Genomic DNA, 20,514 nt, shown 5'->3' on the forward strand with positions numbered 1-20,514 from the left:
AAAAATTGAATTTTTATTTTGAATTAGACGTTAGAAATGTTCAGAAACATAAAAAATATTGGTTATGCTTAATTTCACTATAATGTGTTCAAACCAATTCACAATGGAGTCCAAAGGTGAGTATGTGGGGCCCTCTGGAGTGGGCAGATGCACCTGCTTCTCTGATAACCCTCCTAATTTTCCCCTGCTGTGAACAAGTCTATTGATTTCTACATCATTCTACCTTAAAGCAGGGGTCTTCAACGTTTTCCAGGCCAAGGACCCCAAACTGATGGCGAGATGGAGCAGGGGCCCCCTAATTATATATATTGTATGAAATTGTGTTATATCAAACTGGTCCTATAGTCACTCTATTAAATATGGAGTAATGTAACTAAAGTAATTTCTCCCTAGGATTATTAAAGTATTTCTGATTCTGATTCCTGGTTGATGGGACAGGTGTTGTGAATTAAACGGTGCCCAGCTTTAAGAGCTCCTGTTTGTCGCGGAATGTGTGCATTGATGACTGAAAGACATCTTCTGCCTCCATTAATCTGTTTACTACAGTGTGTTGAATTCATGTTAATTTGGATTTAAAGACATTTCAATTAGTGCAAAAAACTGCATAAGGGAGTATAAAAAAGTCTAATCAACCATAACTTTTGCGACCCCCATGCGGTACCTACGTGGACCCCTTAGGGGTCGCGGACCCCCTGTTAAAGACCTCTGCCTTAAAGGAAAAGTCAGGTCAGCAAGGAATAACCAATGGATCATCATCTATATCTGAAACTAATAAGTTTGTGTTGATTTAATGAATTTAGGGTTAATCAGTAAAAAAAATGAAAAAAAAAATTCGCTGTGATCACTGAGTCTGACATCTTCCGGCAGTGACGTCACGGTGCGGTAAACCTAGTGCCATTCTCCCCGCTTTACAAGCAAAACCAATGGGAATGACTAGAAACATCTGCAATCAACAACAATTGCTTATGATTTCCAGAAGACTTCACTATTGAAATTCACCAGAGCTATAATTAAACTGATGATGCCCACTTTCATGGCAGTTGGTAATACATTGCATAAAAGTAAAAAAAAAAGAAGTAATTTCACCTTTCTGATTCCTGACCCTCCACAGACGGGTTCATCATTGGATTGCCAACTTGAAGAGGGAGGATTTGCCATTGAACTTCTGATCAGAGAAAAAACACGTAATATGTTGCCAACATTTGGAAGAAGAATGTTTTCAAGATGACTTGGATAATAGCGCGTTGTTACAAACAGCAGATACAGCACTGGGACCTGCTCAACAGCCGATACCGCACCGTGACGTCACAAACCGGTAGGTGGCAGTAGTGTTCTTTGACAATATGAATGTCTTCAGTAAAGCACAATCAAATGAAATTACTCTTAATTAAAGTCACTTATCATTTATTGAACAGTATGTAATAATTTCATACCCAATGCTTTCAGAAGTTTGTACTCTGAATGTGACCAGACTAGAAACAGATCCGTCCCATTGATTGTGTATACTGTCTGCCTTCCCAGTTCCTGTGCTTGCCATGCCCTCATTGGACACTTTCCAGATTTTGACTCTAGTCACATCCTGGACTGTCCTTGCCCAGTCTGTCACCAGTCTGTTATCTACTTCCAGACAGTTCGGTCATTCACCAGTCTGTTTAGCTATAATCTGGTTTCTTCAAGTCTCTCAATCATCATCAGCCCCCTCAAGCTAACCTGTTTAAACGCCTGTCTACATTCGCAGTCCAATATCACAGACCCGTAATAAACATTTTAAGCACAGAGCTGTGTCTGGCTGATCATTGGGTTATCAGAAATGTCTCATAACACATTCATACTAAGCCTTTTTTACTTTCGAGACCCGAATAAAACCCAGGCCAATCTTCTGTCTCCAGAAGACACCTAATGACTGTAATAATAATTGAATTTTATTGATCTCATAACTGATAAATGTACCTCCTCATTTACCCCATCCCCTTGGGGAGCAGTTGGCTGCCATTGTGCAGCGCCCAGGCTGCAGTGTGGGGTTAAAGGTCTTGCTCAGGGAATCAGAGTGGCAGTCTGTGGGAGTGGAACTCGAAGTCTGAACCTCAGCATTCCAAGCTCTATGCCCTAACCACTGGGACGTCACTCCCCACATAACATCTATATGTTTCTCTGAAGGCCTCAAAGCTTTTACAGAAAACCTTTATGATCAACAAACATTTGACACCGGTGTGCAAAATATTCTAAGAGGAAAACTGAAAAATTTCATTTCTTATAGCTATTTTTCTTGACTATGGTTCTCTATATGAGTAATATTCATAATGATCCGTGCTGATACATTGGAAGGAATAATAATGCGGATATATGTAAATTTAAGGCCTATATCTTTCTTTGCAAGAAATTTTTCTGAGGAAAAAAGTTCTTGGCAATAAGTTGAAGTTGTACAGGTTGGTTCTGGTGCTACTTTCGGTTTGGATTCACCATAATCACTTTTTTTTTATCTTTTAAAGACTAAATACTACATTCTTCAGCTGAGTAAGATATTAACAACAGAAACTACAAACACCTGAGTTTATTTGATAAATCAGAACCTCATAATTTCAGTTTCATTTTAGTTTGTTGCGTTTCTCCTGTACCATGATCCACAAGTCTGTGTAACTAGAGGGGATCTAACGTCACTGAAGATGAGGCTCCAAAGAATATTGAACATCTTTTACTGAGTTTACCCAAGCTCCAAGCATGGCGATTTGTTGTTTTTTATTTACTTATTATGGTAAACTAGATGTAGGAATAATGATTCTTATGTGTCCTTGTCTAGAAGCTGCTGTGTGCAGATCCATGCTCTCCCTCCTTGTTCCCTCTGCTGAAACAGCAATCAAGATCTGAGTGGAGGTACCCTATATATGTTCCTGGCTAGCCCAGTGGGTAACCGATTCTGCTAAACAGATTCTTGAAACCCATTTTCTCTAAGTATACCATTTAGCATTTCTAGCTTTGATCTCCTGCTGTTGACCTGTCTTGTTCCTGTCTTCTTTTTCCTGCATGGTCCCTGTCAGATACTCCTGCAGGCTTCTGATCTGTGGACATCAACCCTGTCTCTGGATCTGGTTTGTTGACCTTGTCCCCTGACTATTGCGTATGACCCTGGATCTACCTCTGTCTTTCTGAAACTCTATCCCAGGTTAATGTGCTTCTTGTTACTGAGTCTATTGCATGTCGATCCCTCTCCCATCTAGCCCTACTGGAGACCTTTGCCTCATGAACCCTTTCCCTTTGTATGACTCCCGAACTGACTTAAAATTACCCCTCTAGCATTTGCTTTGTCTGGTACTATAAGGAATTGGATCAGTTAATCAGGGATTCAAATGATCCAAACACAGCCAATGGAATCAGTCCTTAGAGCCAATGCAATCTTCCAGCAGCTGAGAAGGTTAGCTGCTTTTATTCAGTGCACCTTTAATAACACTGAGGTCTTCCCAGCTACTTATCCAGTTTTCCTCCACACAGTGATTCCAGTTCTAGTCGGTTCCTACAACACAATCGTACGTTTAATAAATTCGTTGTACGCGTATTCCTTGTCTCGGCTGAATTACCAGGTCTCCAGAATTTGTCCAAGCATGTAGTTTCTCCTGGGTGTCTGCCTCACAGACTAAAACTGGTAGTTGGTTCCACAGGAGAGGAGCCTGATAACTATGAGAAAATATATTTAAGCTTATAACACTGAATATAACACTAACAGGGAAGGCTGGTCCTTTTCTAAAAACTCCTCTAGAATCTGTAAAGATTATTTCAAAAATAATATATTTTATTTAAGTGAAGAAGATCATGGACAACAGTGAGTATCATCTTCAGAAAATGTATCTTTAAAACAACAAAAAGAGTCTTCAATTAGAAGCTTCTCTAGGCCTGGTGCAAGACAGACCGCTACAGAGAATCCTTCCCGCCCACAGCTATCAACACCTAAAACTCAATGAAAACAAAATAAACAAAACCCCTATGAGTTACTATAAGGAAGTTCATAAAGCATTTTTGAATTCAATTGAATAAAAATGAAGTGGTGTTACATGCTTAAATATTCCCACAATCTGAAATCTAGGTGGTTTTAATGTATAGGTTTACAAACCATTGCTGTTCACTCACATATAACCTATTTTAATCTAAACTGGACACATTACCAGAAGATAAAAAGTAAATATATTCATTTCCTTTTCTTGTTAATTTATGTTATCTCTTTGCAGTCTGGGCTCCGTTATAATATGGTTAATTGTAGGGTTATAGTGCCATCTGCTGGAATGTAAAAGCATAACACACAAATGGAAAGGATACCCTACCCAAAGGCTTTCGAAACTTTGTAGCAGGGCCGTGCAGAAAGCGTTGGAGACGCAGGTGCTCAAAGTTAAAAGGGGGGCACATGAAGCACAGATGGAGCACGGATTTAAAACGCGATACAGAAACATACCTTGCTATACAACTGGTTGAATACTACCAACCCGTACTATAAAGAATGTAACATGGAATCACAACACGCCATATAACACATACATATTTGTTAGACATAAGTACAAGGCGAAATGAGTGGGTTTTACCTGATGAGTAGATCGAACAGCTTCTGTTGAGGGTGTTGATGCTGCTGTGTTGCTGGAGGTGGCCTCTATTGATCTGATAGTATAGACACTAAAAAGAGCAACAGAGAGATAGTAGCTAATTAAACATGTGGCATGTGTTCATGAGAAATGCAAGAATAACTAACATTAAAAAATGTCTCACTGTGACTGACCTGCCATACTGCTGACAGTTGTGAGGAGACTACTTGTTGATAGAGGATGCTGTCAAGGCTGGCTGCTTAAAAACAAGTTGCTCATTCAAAGCCACAAAGAGAAACAAGACTTCAAGATTTAAGGTTTCAGCCTGTATTTATTAACAGACAAGTATTCACATTGTATAAGTAGCTGTAACTGAAAGAGTAATAGTGAAGTCTTAGGGAAGCAGCTGTTCCAACCGTTGCATTTCCGAATTCTCGCGAGTGGTGCCCGACTTTGTATGATTGGTCATTTATCAACGGAGATGAAGATGTTGTGGAAGAGGACGCCAGGGTGGCAAAAGCTTGGTTTGGTGTAGAAGTTTACAGCCGTACATGTTTGAGCCCTTGCCTCGCAACGCTGCCAGTTCTGTTAGCTCCACGCCTGCAGAAGACACAGATGTCCATCCCTATGAACACTGGGACGGAACTCAATTCGAAAGGAAATAAGATGAGATTTCTTATCTCAAGCGTTGCGTATATTAGCTGCAACATATGAATCAAAATGCTGTGACTGAAAAATGTGATTGAGAGATGACCGTTGATATATGATTGGCCGAATTTAGCTATACAAGCTGACGTATAACTAACTGGCCTAAATAAGATAACAAAAAAAAAAGATTTTAAGAGAGGATTTTGTTTTTTAATAGAAAATGTCAAGCCAGAATGATTTGACTTTTAAATATGACTTCCCTATTACTTTAATAATGGGAGAAACATAATAGAGATGGGTCTGTAGTACTGTTAGTGTCTGTCTGTGCCTGAGTTTTTTTTGTACACATCACAGTTGCATTTTTCTTTTTTTGCATTTATAACAGCAACTTCCTGTTGCCCATGCTCTTAAAAATGTCAATGACTTCACTGAAGTTGACAGGAATATCCTTTTCCATTGCCAGGAAAAGAAGCTCTGACAACCTCTCTTCTGTGCAAAGGGTGCAAAGTTTTGCTTTCATCAGTTAAAGTTTTGAAAAAGAGCATTTATCAGTAGCTGTAGAAAATGAAAGAGGGGCATAAGTCTTCAGCAGCTCAGTCAAGTTGGGGAAAACCAAATTTGCATTGTTTGCTTTGACCACTGAGAGAATAGATGTCACACTGATGGGTGAGGGGCATGAATATGAACTGTGGAAGACTTTTAGTTCTGTCTGCAATTTGCCTTCTTCTTCAATGTTGCAGAACTTGCAGAGCCTTTTCACAGCTTGCACTGCAGCTTCTGACCCGAGAAATAACAATGCAAAAAACTAGCAATCCCCTAAACATACATATTATTACCTCAATGTTTAATTATTTATAAAGCAAAGTAATTATTTTACTTTGTGTTCTTTGAAAATAACAATTCATAATCTTTATTTCATTTATTATTCAATGCTTCCTTTTACAATTTAGTACCTATATTGATGATTAAATTATGCAGTAGAAACTTTTTTATTTAAATAAACATTGTCATTTATATTTATTTCATTATATAATTTGGCCTTCTATATACCTCAGGGATCACGTCACAGTGATTGTAAAAACCATCATGTGACTCCCTACTAAGGAACTCACTTCCCCTCTGGGGATCCAAACCACCACTTTGGGAACTCCTGCTTTATTAAATACTCAACAACAGTATTGCAAGTAAATATCTATTGTCACCGTATTACCATCCAGGAGGAGTGAAAATCCTGCAAAGCCAGGGACTAAATTCAAGCAGCTCGTTTTCCTTTATTATAAAACCTTTTAACAAAACTGTGTTTTGTTTAATTTAATTGTCTATGATTTGAGATTAATTTTGTTGTGAATTTGATCTATATAAAGTGAAATACATTTTTTTGGTATTTTCTTTCTGTTTTATAGTTTAACATTTATTTCAGACAGAGCTCCGCTCTAATCTATTGATAGAAAGATTACACTACTGATGAAAACTTTAGGAACAAAATATAGAAAGATGACACAGTTTGCACTATTAGGTTATAAGAAGAGCTAAATTGCTGCCATCTCCTGCTCTTTTTGCTTCTTTTAACATTATAAAGATTTACTAGCACATATAATTTTTCTTCCCAGCGTTTTGTTGTAATTACGCTCTCACAAGTACAGAGCAATGAAATAAACACTCTGCATCTAAGCCATCCCCTTGGGGAGCAGTGGGCTGCCATTGTGCGGCGCCGTGGGGTTTAAAGGTCTTTGCTCAAAGACCCAGAGGAATATATTTATTTAAATGCTGCAATGCATCCTAAGTCAAATTCCTAACTTAGGAACTCTTTTCAACTGTTTCAACATTAGTTTATGATATTTTTATACAAACCCGCAACATGAGGTTGAATAGGGAGTGCAGTGTCAAAAAACAAAACAAAAACAAAAAACAAAAAAAACATTAGAGGACAATAATTGATGAAAAAAAAAAAAAAAAAAAAAACACCATTAGAGGATTATAATTGATTTAAAAAATACCATTAGAGGTCAATAATTGATAGAAAAAAAAGACAAAAAACAGATTTAAACACCTACTAAATAGATCTAATTTTTGGCGCGGATGTGCACTAAGTCATCAAGGCTGGTGAACCTGCCTTGCGGAAAGGTGTGCCCAGTCCGCCTGTGTTAAGTTTAAATGGCTAGACTAGAGCGTTACCAACTTCCTGTTTTCAGAATAATGCCTAGGCTTTGATACCGAGCGGCAATCGAACTGGAATGCAAATATTTCGCCTATATATTAAAATGCATTGATAATATTTTGAGATTTGATATGCAAAACTAAAAGATGTTTAATGTATCTCATTAAACCCGCCATGACCTCACATTGATTTTAAGTCAATCCATCACAAAACCTCGAAACTATTGAGCAAAAATACCAACATTTTTACATATAAAATTAATGAAAAATATTTAGGGATTAGAAATGCAAAAATAAAAGGTGTAACTTTTGATGCCAATGGAGAACTTTGATCCAACACTGATTGTCAGTCGATTGATCACATGACCTAGAAGCTATTCGGCTAGAATGTTCATATTTTTTTTTTATATAAATATGTATTACAAATGATTCTAGATTTAAACTGCCAAACTAAAAGGTGTAACTTTTGAAGCTAATTGAGTCCTGTGATCCAACACTGATTTTGAGTTGGTTGATAAAATGAGCCTATAGAAGTAAAATTTGAGATATAAAAGGCATGTCGGGTCACAGTACCTCATTGGCTTCAAAAGTTACACCTTTCATTTTTGTATTTCAAATCCCAACTTCATTTTTAGTATTTTTATATGAAAATCTTAGGATTTTGGCTTAATAGCTCCCAGGTCATTGATTCAAAATAAGCGTTGGATTGTATTACGCCACTGACTTCACAAGTTTCGCCTTTCAGTCTTGCATTTTAAATCCCTATGTATTTTAATTAATTTCCATATGAAAATAATACATTTTTGCTCAATAGTTTCCAGGTTTAGTGATGGATTGACTCAAAATCAATAAAGTTCCATGGCTCTACACTGGTTTCATGAGGTAGCCTACATCTTCCAATTTTGGATATAAAATCTCTAAATATTATTAATCTATCATATATGTAGACGAAATATTAATATTCTAGTTTGATAGATCCTCGGCCTTAAAACCTAGGTAAACACTTTTATTTTGAAAATGTGTTTGTTGAAGCGTCTGTCGAAGGGGGCGTTAATGTTTTTTTTGTCGCTTGTTAATTTCCAAGTTAAAACAAAGTTCCCGGCATGAGCTAACAGACTACAAGCTCCGTGACTCTGCCCTGTAAGCCAGGACTCACCATCACCTCTGACAGGTAAGATCAGACAATTTGGGTTCTAATATTAAACTGGGAAAACTAGCGTTACTGTGGCGTTGAATTTAGTTTCTTTATAATTTTTGCATTGAGTGAAGATGCCTGAGTTAATTCTCAGTCATCACGGTGTCACAACACTGTAACACCGGTCACGTTAAGCAGAAAACGGCTTTAAATTGGAAATCAACGCTCAGTTATTTCTTTTCGCTGCGTTCACTGCTCACGCCTTCATGCTCAATTCCGATTTTTTGTGAAATACGATTTTTTTTTTTAGCGTGACAGTTCACATTTCCATAGCTGCTTTCATACAACTTATTGGCCCCACCGGAAGGGGCAGTTCAACAATCTGCATAACTGCAGGCTCGCTGCTATTAGGCAGCAGGTGGAATAGCGGCTGGATGACGTAAAGCGGGCACCACTCCGGAGAATTCAGAAACAGTCGGAACAGCCGCTTCCCTACGATTTTAATGTTACTCTTTCAGTTACAGCTTAATATACAATGTTAATACTAGTCTGTTTAAATTAAAGCTCCGCCGGTTTGCTGCGTCTGCTTCACACTCATGGACAACATTTTGATTTCAGAAGTGAGGGTGCGGTAAGTATTTTTTTTTTTTTTTAAATATAACTGTTATAAGTTCAGCGCGTTTTCTAGTAGCCTCCTCAGTTGGTTTCTCCACTTTCTCTTGCATCGCTGCTATCTCTCTCCTGACATAATATATGGATGCATGACATCAATAATTGGACAAATTGGTGGGCAACAATCCATGTAGATTAAAAACACATAGTTTTACAATTGTTATGAGCTTGGTATAAAATTACAGATTTTATATATATTCAAGCCTTTTCTTTTTCATAATAATATCTTACTTTTTTATATTAATATTATATAAAATTTGATTTGTCAGCACTTTTAATAAATCTAATATACTTTACAAGGTTATTTATAGCTTTACAATGCAGAGGAGGATCTTAAAGTGGATATGCTGCTTTATTGAGCAAGTGAAGGAGTTTAGAAGGGGTTTTACACAGTTCTTTGAATGCAACTCACACTTTGTCTATTTTTTCTGGCACCCTGCCTAACAGCCAAACACATGCAGACTTGAAACCAATTCAAAGATTTGTGTGAATAAATAAACCTAATATTACAACCCTTGCAGCTTACGTGACCCAAGGGAAGAAAAAATTCCTGACCTACAGTAGCAGACTCACTAACTGTCATCTTTCGCGGACCCACGTTTTTCCACAAGACCATGAATCCTGTACAGTTTAAGTCATCTAAAAAACCCAAAACATACCATAAAGCAGATAAAAAAAACGTGTGACCCTTCAGTTCTAATTATGAGATGGAAGTTTTTTTTACTTTTGTGGTAACCCTAAAAGTGAAATGTTAGTGCCCTTCAAAATGATTGTGAAGATAAAGGAACATCCCCCTCCCTATATGAAATGCACAAATTAAGCCATTAAGCAAACAAATGTAATGTGGTAAATAGGTAAATATTCATCAAATCAATCTTATGAGAGAGAGATTTTTTTTGTTTGATTTTTAATAACTAATTTTCAACAAATAATCGATGTAGTATCAAACACTATGTAACAGAAAATTCAATTCAACAAAAACAAAAAACATACATCAAAGAATGTAACATCTTTCCAAAAATGAGTTCTCCTCCCACCACTCTACAAATTACTTTTCCATAACTCCAGATACCACAAAAACTAAAAAATCTAAATCTGAAACTGATCTGTAAAAATTTAATTCAAGCAATAGCCTAGACTTCATCATGTTAAATAAATAAAGAAACCAAGTCAATATGCTGACGCTTTAAAGTATAATATTCGGGCCTCAAATGATCTTAAAACGTTCTTTAATTGAACCACAGCAACAGAAAAGAGAAATTTTAACTTTCAATGGTGCGCTCTATTGCAAGCTGCTGCTGCCGCAGTGCATGCTACTGTTCAATAGTTGTTGCCATCTTCCTTGTGAGCTTTCTCCAGCGTCGCACAGCTTTGTCGTCACGCCCTCAAAACCCCCTTCTGCTTTGCACCCAAAAATTCAAAACACATCTCTGCGTTGTGATTGGCCAGCCAGTTCTTGGGCCAGGGGGATTGATCGGGGCTTGACCAAATTCGCAGGCATAAATGATTTTGGCAGCTGGCGGCTGGGGCTAGTCTACTAGGCTACTCCATACTGTGTTACTGCGTCCATTCAATTTGTGTTGATTGAGAGTTTTTACAATCATGTTATAAATAACTTTTCCAGAAATCTCCTTCTAGGGAGATTCCTTTATTTTCCACGGAATCCGAAAAAGGGCCAGAGCAGTATTCTGTCTCTTTCTCTTTCTTTATCTCTCTCTCTCTGAGAGGCATTGTGCAATCAAAGGCTGTCCTGCACAGTTTTCTCTGTAATGCATTTTGTAATGGAAGTTCTTGGGGACACTAGGGTGGGGGCTGATGGATCCACAGTTACTCTACCTATATCTATCTATAACAGATGATGGATGGTAGATGATGGATGGATGATGGATGGATAGATGATGGATGGATAGATGGATGATAGATGATGGATAGATAGATGATGGATAGATGGACGGATGGATGGATGGATAGATGATGGATGATAAATGATGGATAGATGGACGGATGCATGGATGGATGGATGGATGGATAGATAGATGATGGATAGATGGATAGATGGACGGATCGGTGGATGGATGGATAGATGATGGATAGATAATGAGGGATGATAGATGATGATGGATGACGATGATGATGGATGGATAGATGATGAAGGATGATGATGATGATGGATGGATAACAGATGATGGATAAATAGATGATGGATGGATAACAGATGAAGGATAGATAGATGATGGATGGATGGATGGATAACAGATGAAGGATGGTAGATGATGGATGGATAACAGATGAAGGATGGTAGATGATGGATGGATAACAGATGAAGGATAGATAGATGATGGATGGATGGATGGATAACAGATGAAGGATGGTAGATGATGGATGGATAACAGATGAAGGATGGTAGATGATGGATGGATGATGGATGGATAGATGATGGATGGATAACAGACGATGGATGGATAACAGATGAAGGATTGATAGATGATGGATTGATAGATGATGGATGTTTGGATGATGGATGGATAACAGATGATGGATGGATACATGATGGATAGATGATGGATGGATCCATGATGGATAGTTGATGGATGGATGATGGATGGATAACAGATGATGGATAGATAGATAGATGATGAATGATAACAGATGATGGATGGGTAGATTATGGATGGATAGATTATGGATGTTTGGATGATGGATGGATAACAGATGATGGATGGATACATGATGGATAGATGATGGATGGATCCATGATGGATAGATTATGGATGGATGGATAACAGATGATGGATAGTAGACGATGGATGGATGATGGATGGATAACAGATGATGGATGGATACATGATGGATAGATGATGGATGGATCCATGATGGATAGATTATGGATGGATGGATAACAGATGATGGATAGTAGACGATGGATGGATGATGGATGGATAACAGACGATGGATGGATAACAGATGAAGGATTGATAGATGATGGATTGATAGATGATGGATGTTTGGATGATGGATGGATAACAGATGATGGATGGATAACAGATGAAGGATTGATAGATGATGGATTGATAGATGATGGATGTTTGGATGATGGATGGATAACAGATGATGGATGGATACATGATGGATAGATGATGGATGGATCCATGATGGATAGATGATGGATGGATGGATAACAGATGATGGATAGTAGACGATGGATGGATGATGGATGGATAACAGACGATGGATGGATAACAGATGAAGGATTGATAGATGATGGATTGATAGATGATGGATGTTTGGATGATGGATGGATAACAGATGATGGATGGATACATGATGGATAGATGATGGATGGATCCATGATGGATAGTTGATGGATGGATAACAGATGATGGATAGATAGATAGATGATGAATGATAACAGATGATGGATGGGTAGATTATGGATGGATAGATGATGAATGATAACAGATGATGGATGGGTAGATTATGGATGGATAGATGATGGATGATAACAGATGATGGATGGATAGATTATGGATGGATAGATTATGCATGGATAGATGATGGATGATAATAGATGATGGATGGATAACAGATGATGGATGGGTAGATTATGGATGGATAGATGATGGATGGATAACAGATGATGATGGATATATCATGGTTTGATAATGGATGGATAGATGATGGATGATAACAGATGATGGATGGATAGATTATGGATGGATAGATGATGGATGATAACAGATGATGGATGGATAACAGATGATGGATGGGTAGATTATGGATGGATAGATGATGAATGATAACAGATGATGGATGGGTAGATTATGGATGGATAGATGATGGATGATAACAGGTGATGGATGAATGATAACAGATGATGGATGGATAGATGATGGATGATAACAGATCATGGATGGATAGATGATGGATGATAACAGATGATGGATGGATAGATGATGGATGATAACAGATCATGGATGGATAGATGATGGATGATAACAGATGATTGATGGGTAGATTATGGATGGATAGATGATGGATGATAACAGATCATGGATGGATAGATGATGGATGATAACAGATCATGGATGGATAGATGATGAATGATAACAGATGATTGATGGGTAGATTATGGATGGATAGATTATGGATGATAACAGATGATGGATGGATGGATAGATTATGGATGGATAGATTATGGATGGATAGATGATGGATGATAATAGATGATGGATGGATAGATGATGGATGGATAACAGATGATGGATGGATAGATGATGGATGGATAGATGATGGATGGATAACAGATGATGATGGATAGATGATGGATGGATAACAGATGATGGATGGATAGATTATGGATGGATAGATTATGGATGGATAGATGATGGATGATAATAGATGATGGATGGATAACAGATGATGATGGATGGATAACAGATGATGGATGGGTAGATTATGGACGGATAGATGATGGATATATAACAGATGATGATGGATATATCATGGTTTGATAATGGATGGATAGATGATGGATGGATAACAGATGATGGATGGGTAGATTATGGATGATAACAGATGATGGATGGGTAGATTATGGACGGATAGATGATGGATATATAACAGATGATGATGGATATATCATGGTTTGATAATGGATGGATAGATGATGGATGGATAACAGATGATGGATGGATAGATGATGGATGATAACAGATGATGGATGGATAGATTATGGATGATAACAGATGATGGATGGGTAGATTATGGACGGATAGATGATGGATATATAACAGATGATGATGGATAGATCATGGTTTGATAATGGATGGATAGATGATAGATGGACAGATGATGGATGGATAACAGATGATGGATGGATTATCCTAAATATGATAGCCACTGGTTTTTTAGCCAAAAACTAAACTGTGCTCTAAGCAGTAGTCTAGTTGTGAAAAGAAAAGGGGAAGCATACATAGCCTTATTAATCTAGTCTATTTACCTACAGCACTATGCATTGTATGATTGTTACCTGTCAGGCACGCCGGTCATTGACCTTGACCAAGGCACCTTACAGTAGAACTGCAGTCAGTCCCTGGACTGGCATGGCTATCACTGCCCCTACATAGTTAGGGACTCATTTCCCACTGGGATCAGCTTCAGCTTCTTTGATTTTATTTATTTTGATCATTCCACTCATAATCCCACAGCCGCCAAATGTGGAAAGGGCGATATTACTGCCATTACTGTTAAAACAGTATATAGTAGAAATTTTACATATGCAGCAATAAAATGTCACAAGGGATGGTATGGGGGGATGGTCATTTAAGCAGGGGGACGATTTTTAAGGATTTTTTAAGAGCACTCAAGCACTGGCTCTAAGAGAAGAAGAAAAAAGAGTGCTCACCAGTGAATGGCAGAGATGTTTTTCACCGTCTAAAAACGTCCACATTAGTAGCCACACATTGCCATGATTTTAAGAGGGAATTTCCTGCATTAAAAAACAGATTTGCGGCGATGGATTAGATAAAGCGCTGTTCCTGCTATCCTGCAGTATTTTCAACCAGATGAAAGAACCTTATTCTGAAAATGTTGTTTCTTTGACATTAGATTCATTATTTTTAGGGCTATACAACAATAAGCTTAAACCAAAAAGAATGTTTTGATGAGTGAAATGTTTTTATTAATGAGAAATTGTGTTGATCCAGAAACACCGATGCAGTCTTCTATTGACATCCACCATGTCTTTATATCCTTCAGGGACTTCAGACTTCCTTGAAGATGAATCACATCCATCTCCTTCTGGTTCTTATGATGTTTTTCTTAAACCAAATTCAAGGTAATAGTTCACTTTTACCTATGATGAATATACATTTAGCTAATGTTAACTGAGTTACATTTCTGACATCCGCTGCCATATAGAATACTCCGTGCACCTTTTTCTTCCTTTGGCACCTTCTTCTCTTTTTGACTATTTGAGCTGATGTAACAAGTACATTGCTCCACTGTGAGATCAATAAAGTCGATCAATCAATCACTTAAGAAAATAGTTGGATTTTCACAACCATTGATGCATCCAAACACTATTAGTAAAAAAAGTGATAACTAATCCTAATTAAATCTGGGCCATTAAAATGAAAATCAATAGACAACCCTGTCAATATATTTTAGGAAAGCATCTGCTTTGTTTTTCAATGTCATGTTTGTCTAAAGAACTCGGTATCTAGACTGCGCCGTGAAGGATCTCTGCAGATTTGTGGTGAATTTTAACAAAATATTATTGTTGTTCAAAATAACAGGAAACCTTTTGCATGTTAATTTGTAGTTCATATGTTTGGATAAAACAGTAAAATGAATAATTACACTACCGTTCAAAAGTTTGGGGTCACATTGAAATGTCCTTATTTTTGAAGGAAAAGCACTGTACTTTTCAATGAAGATAACTTTAAACTAGTCTTAACTTTAAAGAAGTACACTCTATACATTGCTAATGTGGTAAATGACTATTCTAGCTGCAAATATCTGGTTTTTGGTGCAATATCTACATAGGTGTATGGAGGCCCATTTCCTGCAACTATCACTCCAGTGTTCTAATGGTACAATGTGTTTGCCCATTGGCTCAGAAGGCTAATTGATGATTAGAAAACCCTTGTGCAATCATGTTCACACATCTGAAAACAGTTTAGCTCGTTACAGAAGCTACAAAACTGACTTTCCTTTGAGCAGATTGAGTTTCTGGAGCATCACATTTGTGGGGTCAATTAAATGCTCAAAATGGCCAGAAAAAGAAAACTTTTATCTGAAACTTGACAGTCTATTCTTGTTCTTACAAATGAAGGCTATTCCATGCGAGAAATTGCTAAGAAATTGAAGATTTCCTACAACAGTGTGTACTACTCCCTTCAAAAGACAGCACAGTTTCAGATGAAAGTTCTCTTTTTCTGGCCATTTTGAGCGTTTAATTGACCCCACAAATGTGATGCTCCAGTAACTCAAAGGAAGGTCAGTTTTGTAGCTTCTGTAACGAGCTAAACTGTTTTCAGATGTGTTAACATGATTGCACAAGGGTTTTCTAATCATCAATTAGCCTTCTGAGCCAATGAGCAACACATTGTACCATTAGAACACTGGAGTGATGGGCCTCTATACACCTATGTACATATTGCACCAAAAACCAGCCATTTGCAGCTAGAATAGTCATTTACCACATTAGCAATGTATAGGGTGTAATTCTTTAAAGCTAAGACTAGTTTAAAGTTATCTTCATTGAAAAGTACAGTGCTTTTCCTTAAAAAATAAAGACATTTCAATATGACCCAAACTTGTGAACGGTAGTGTATATTTCAACTACAACTTTTTTTCCTGCAAATTGTAACTGACAAGTGCTTTAAATTTGCAACATTTTTTAAAATGGAGAATAAAATAAGAGGTGCTCTAAATACTGAAGGTTTGCATTTATTTGAATGTTTTTTTATGAAATAACTTTGATAAGATGGCCTAAAATTTGACAGTCCCCCATTTCTAACTATTGCTAGCATTGTAATGTTGCTCTATTTGATTTAAACAGCTCCCTTTGCTCATTTTAGCAACTTTCTTAAGTTACAAATATCAGCAGTTCAAAAATCCCATATTAAATAAGGAGTATAAACTTACCTTCCCAACTCGTGAAGTGAAGCAGAAGGGTGTGTTGACCAAAGAAAATTCCACAAGCAAATCTTGTCCCTCAAAAATGGGTCTTCTGAGGCGATTGAATGTTAAAATTGTGATTCCACCAGAACAGAACCAACAGCATTCCAAAGGATTCTCACTGATAATGGCAGGACCCATACAGGATTGTTTTCATCTCCCCACAACTTAAAAAAAAAAAAACTACTTTATTCTAACTGAATAATTGAAATACAATCAGGCAAGTTTGCTTTCACTGCTTAAGAAAACATATGAACGGTTAAAAACAAGCTGTTCTTACAATATTTTCCTCTTATTCTTAATGGTTGTAAGATATTCTTAATGTTCAATGTGAATTCCTTCCATATCAGGGCTATGTACTTCCTGGCATAACAAAGCCAACCTAGTAAATTTATGAGTTCTAAAAAGTTGGTTTTCGTTTGTTTTTTTTAAAAACAATATTTCACATGTATATCCGTTTTTTTTTTTTTTGTTAATTTGCAAGAGATTCTAATGGATTAGCTACATATATTATCATAATATGAATTTTATGAGTTGTTTGAGTGTTTTTACTGAAATAATTTGTGGGTTTTGTCAGTGGCCTCAACCGCTCAATGGCTAAGGCAAATGATCCAGTTAATAAAGGACATCCTTTTCTGTTAAACCTTTCCATCCATCCATATTCTCCCACTTATCAGTCAGGGTCATGCAGGGGTTGCTGCCTATCTCCGGCAGTCTATGGGCAAAAGGCAGAGTACATCCTGAACAAGTCACCAGTCTGCAAATATATTGCATTGTTCATTGTTGCTGATAGTGTCAGAAGTGATGATCATGCTTTTAGTTTGAACTATTATTCATCTGTTCTGTTTTACAGGTGAAATGATAGAGAAGTCTGTGGAAACTGGAGAGGATTTAACTCTTAATGTTACTGAGGATCTCGGAGATGTCGAGACACTTTCCTGGTTCTGTAATGATTCAGTCTTAGGAACGTACTACCTAAATGGAGAAACAAAGGAGACAAAAGATTACGAAGGAAGACTCGAACATTTTGATTTCAAATCAGTGACATTAAAGAGTCTACGGACATCAGACAGTGGGGTTTATTCTGCAAAGGTTACTGGAATTAAAAGGAAGGTACTATCTACAAAATACCACATTACAGTTCAAGGTAGGTTTTTCATGTTTAACATATGTAGATCATAAATAACTGCTTCACTATCTGCTATCTACAGAACACATCTGTTAAACTTTACTTTGCTTTAATGTTTTTAAAGCTTTGATCACTTGCTCTCTGCCTCAGATTCAGTGTCCTCAGTTAAGCTCCAAACACATCAAATACAAATTTGTGTCCGATCCGAAAGAAAATCATAAGAGGTCGTTCCGTTTAGCGATCATGGACAGCAAATTGGGATGAGAACACCTGACACAATTTTCTGCAATGGTGCTTGCTTAGCTCTGACTGAGATAGACCCCAGGTCTAGTTTAGTCCAATTATACAGTAATTCAGTGGCAGATTTATGGGTCTGACAGGAGGAGAGAGTCGGTCACAAAGTAAAACACATCCACTTTGGGGGAAAAATACAAAGTCAAGTCTCTTAATTTCCAAGTAGGTTACCAAGTAGTAGAGAGCAGTTTGTTTAGAACCCACTTAAAAATATCTCAAAGTTAAACAGGGAATTAAAACAGGTATAACAAACTCTTATCCTCTGGAGTGGGCTTTGAAATTTGATAGATCTGTTTATTAGAGTAGAATCTAAAAACTAAAGTCTTTGGAGGTCTCTGTAGAACCTGGCTGCATATGAGGAGAAATTTCAGTCATTTGGGTTTGGTGTGGTTAACCAGAGAGGCATCACTATAACTGTAAACATTAACACAAGTTGGTGTTTCACCAGCTGAGACAGAAGAACAGGTCAAACTTAAACTGAAATGTTTCTGACCAAATCATTTTAAACCTTCCATTAACCATCTGAACCCATTCATTCATACAGGGGAGGCTGGGCAGGAATCAGTGAAGTGGGGGATTATAGCTTGTTGTCTCCTTGTCATTGCTGCTGCTGCTGCTGCTGCTGCTGTTGCTGTCTATGCTGCACGACGGTATATTCTACGGTAAGTCTGTCATAGAGAGGAATAATATTTCATTAAATATTACCTCATACTCACAGCTTTCAACTTTTTATGGTCTGATGTTTAGGCTAATCAGTCTTTGCTGTTAGCCAAAACCATTTTTTCTACATGTTTGTAAATTGAACAACCCTCAATCAACAGCTGCAGAGCTGCACTGTCAGCACCCTTTGTTGCAGGACTGCACTGTGAGGCGTCCTGTGGTGTCAGAACCAGAAGTTTATTCAAAATTAAAGCGAAGTAAAATAATAGCCAATTTATTGGAAATATTTTATGTTCCCTTGTTTATTTCCTGGTTCTTCAATTCAATTCAATTCAGTTTATTTATATAGCGCCAAATTCACAACACATGTCATCTCAAGGCACTTTACAGTTCAACCAGATCATACAGTCAAATTGATACAAAGTTTTCTATCTAAGGAAAACCAGTTGATTGCATTGACTCATTGACTCAAATACAATCCCTCACACTAAGCATGCTTGTAGCGACAGTGGAGAGGAAAAACTCCCTTTTAACAGGAAGAAACCTCCAGCAGAACCAGGCTCAGTGTGAGCGGCCATCTGCCAAGGCCAACTGGGGTTCAAGGAGACAGAAGCAGAGATACAAAAAGCAGCTGTAAAAGGCGGCCCCGTCCAGGAAACACACAGCCAGGCAGACGAGCTCCAAGGCAGCTCCCATGCCAGAGGACGAAGAGAGCACATCCACTCAGTCACGGTCAGAGAAACAGGACCACACTGGAAAACAGGCCGATCTCCAACATCTACAAACAAGGGTGTTGATGGAAGCAGCACAGCTGATGTTTCTTTCCTGGATGACGTCACAGCCAAACAGGAACAGACGAGGCAAAGCTACTCTGAGGAAAAGCAGAGAGAGCAGAAGGTTAGAGATTGAACAAACAGATTCTGCAGAATAGGAGAACAGAGAGAGAATGAAGCAGAATGATGAAATGGGGGTCCCTATGTCCTCCAAAAGTCTACGCCTATAGCAGCATAACTATTGAGAGAGAGCTCAGGATAACCTGAGCCACCCTAACTATAAGCTTTATCAAAAAGGAAAGTTTTAAGCCTAGTCTTAAAAGTAGACAGAGTGTCTGCCTCACGGACTAAAACTGGTAGTTGGTTCCACAGGAGAGGAGCCTGATAACTAAAAGATCTGCCTCCCATTCTACTTTTAGAAATTCTAGGAACCACTAGTAAACCTGCAGATTGAGAGCGAAGTGCTCTGTTAGGAACATAAGGAACAATCAGATCTCTGATATAAGATGGAGCTTGGCCATTTAAGGCTTTATATGTGAGAAGGAGGATTTTAAATTCTATTCTTGATTTAACAGGAAGCCAATGAAGAGAAGCCAGGATAGGAGAGATATGATCTCTCTTTTTAATTTTCATCAGAACTCTGGCTGCAGCATTTTGGATCAGCTGAAGGCTTTTAACTACAGTTTGTGGACTTCCTGATAGTAAAGAATTACAATAGTCCAGCCTTGAAGTAACAAATGCATGGACTAGTTTCTCAGCATCACCCCTGGACAGGAGATTTCTAATTTTTGCAATGTTCCT

Source organism: Cyprinodon tularosa, unplaced genomic scaffold (genome assembly GCF_016077235.1).
Source record: "Cyprinodon tularosa strain WSP-4 unplaced genomic scaffold, ASM1607723v1 ctg102, whole genome shotgun sequence".
In the NCBI taxonomy this organism is placed as follows: domain Eukaryota; kingdom Metazoa; phylum Chordata; class Actinopteri; order Cyprinodontiformes; family Cyprinodontidae; genus Cyprinodon; species Cyprinodon tularosa.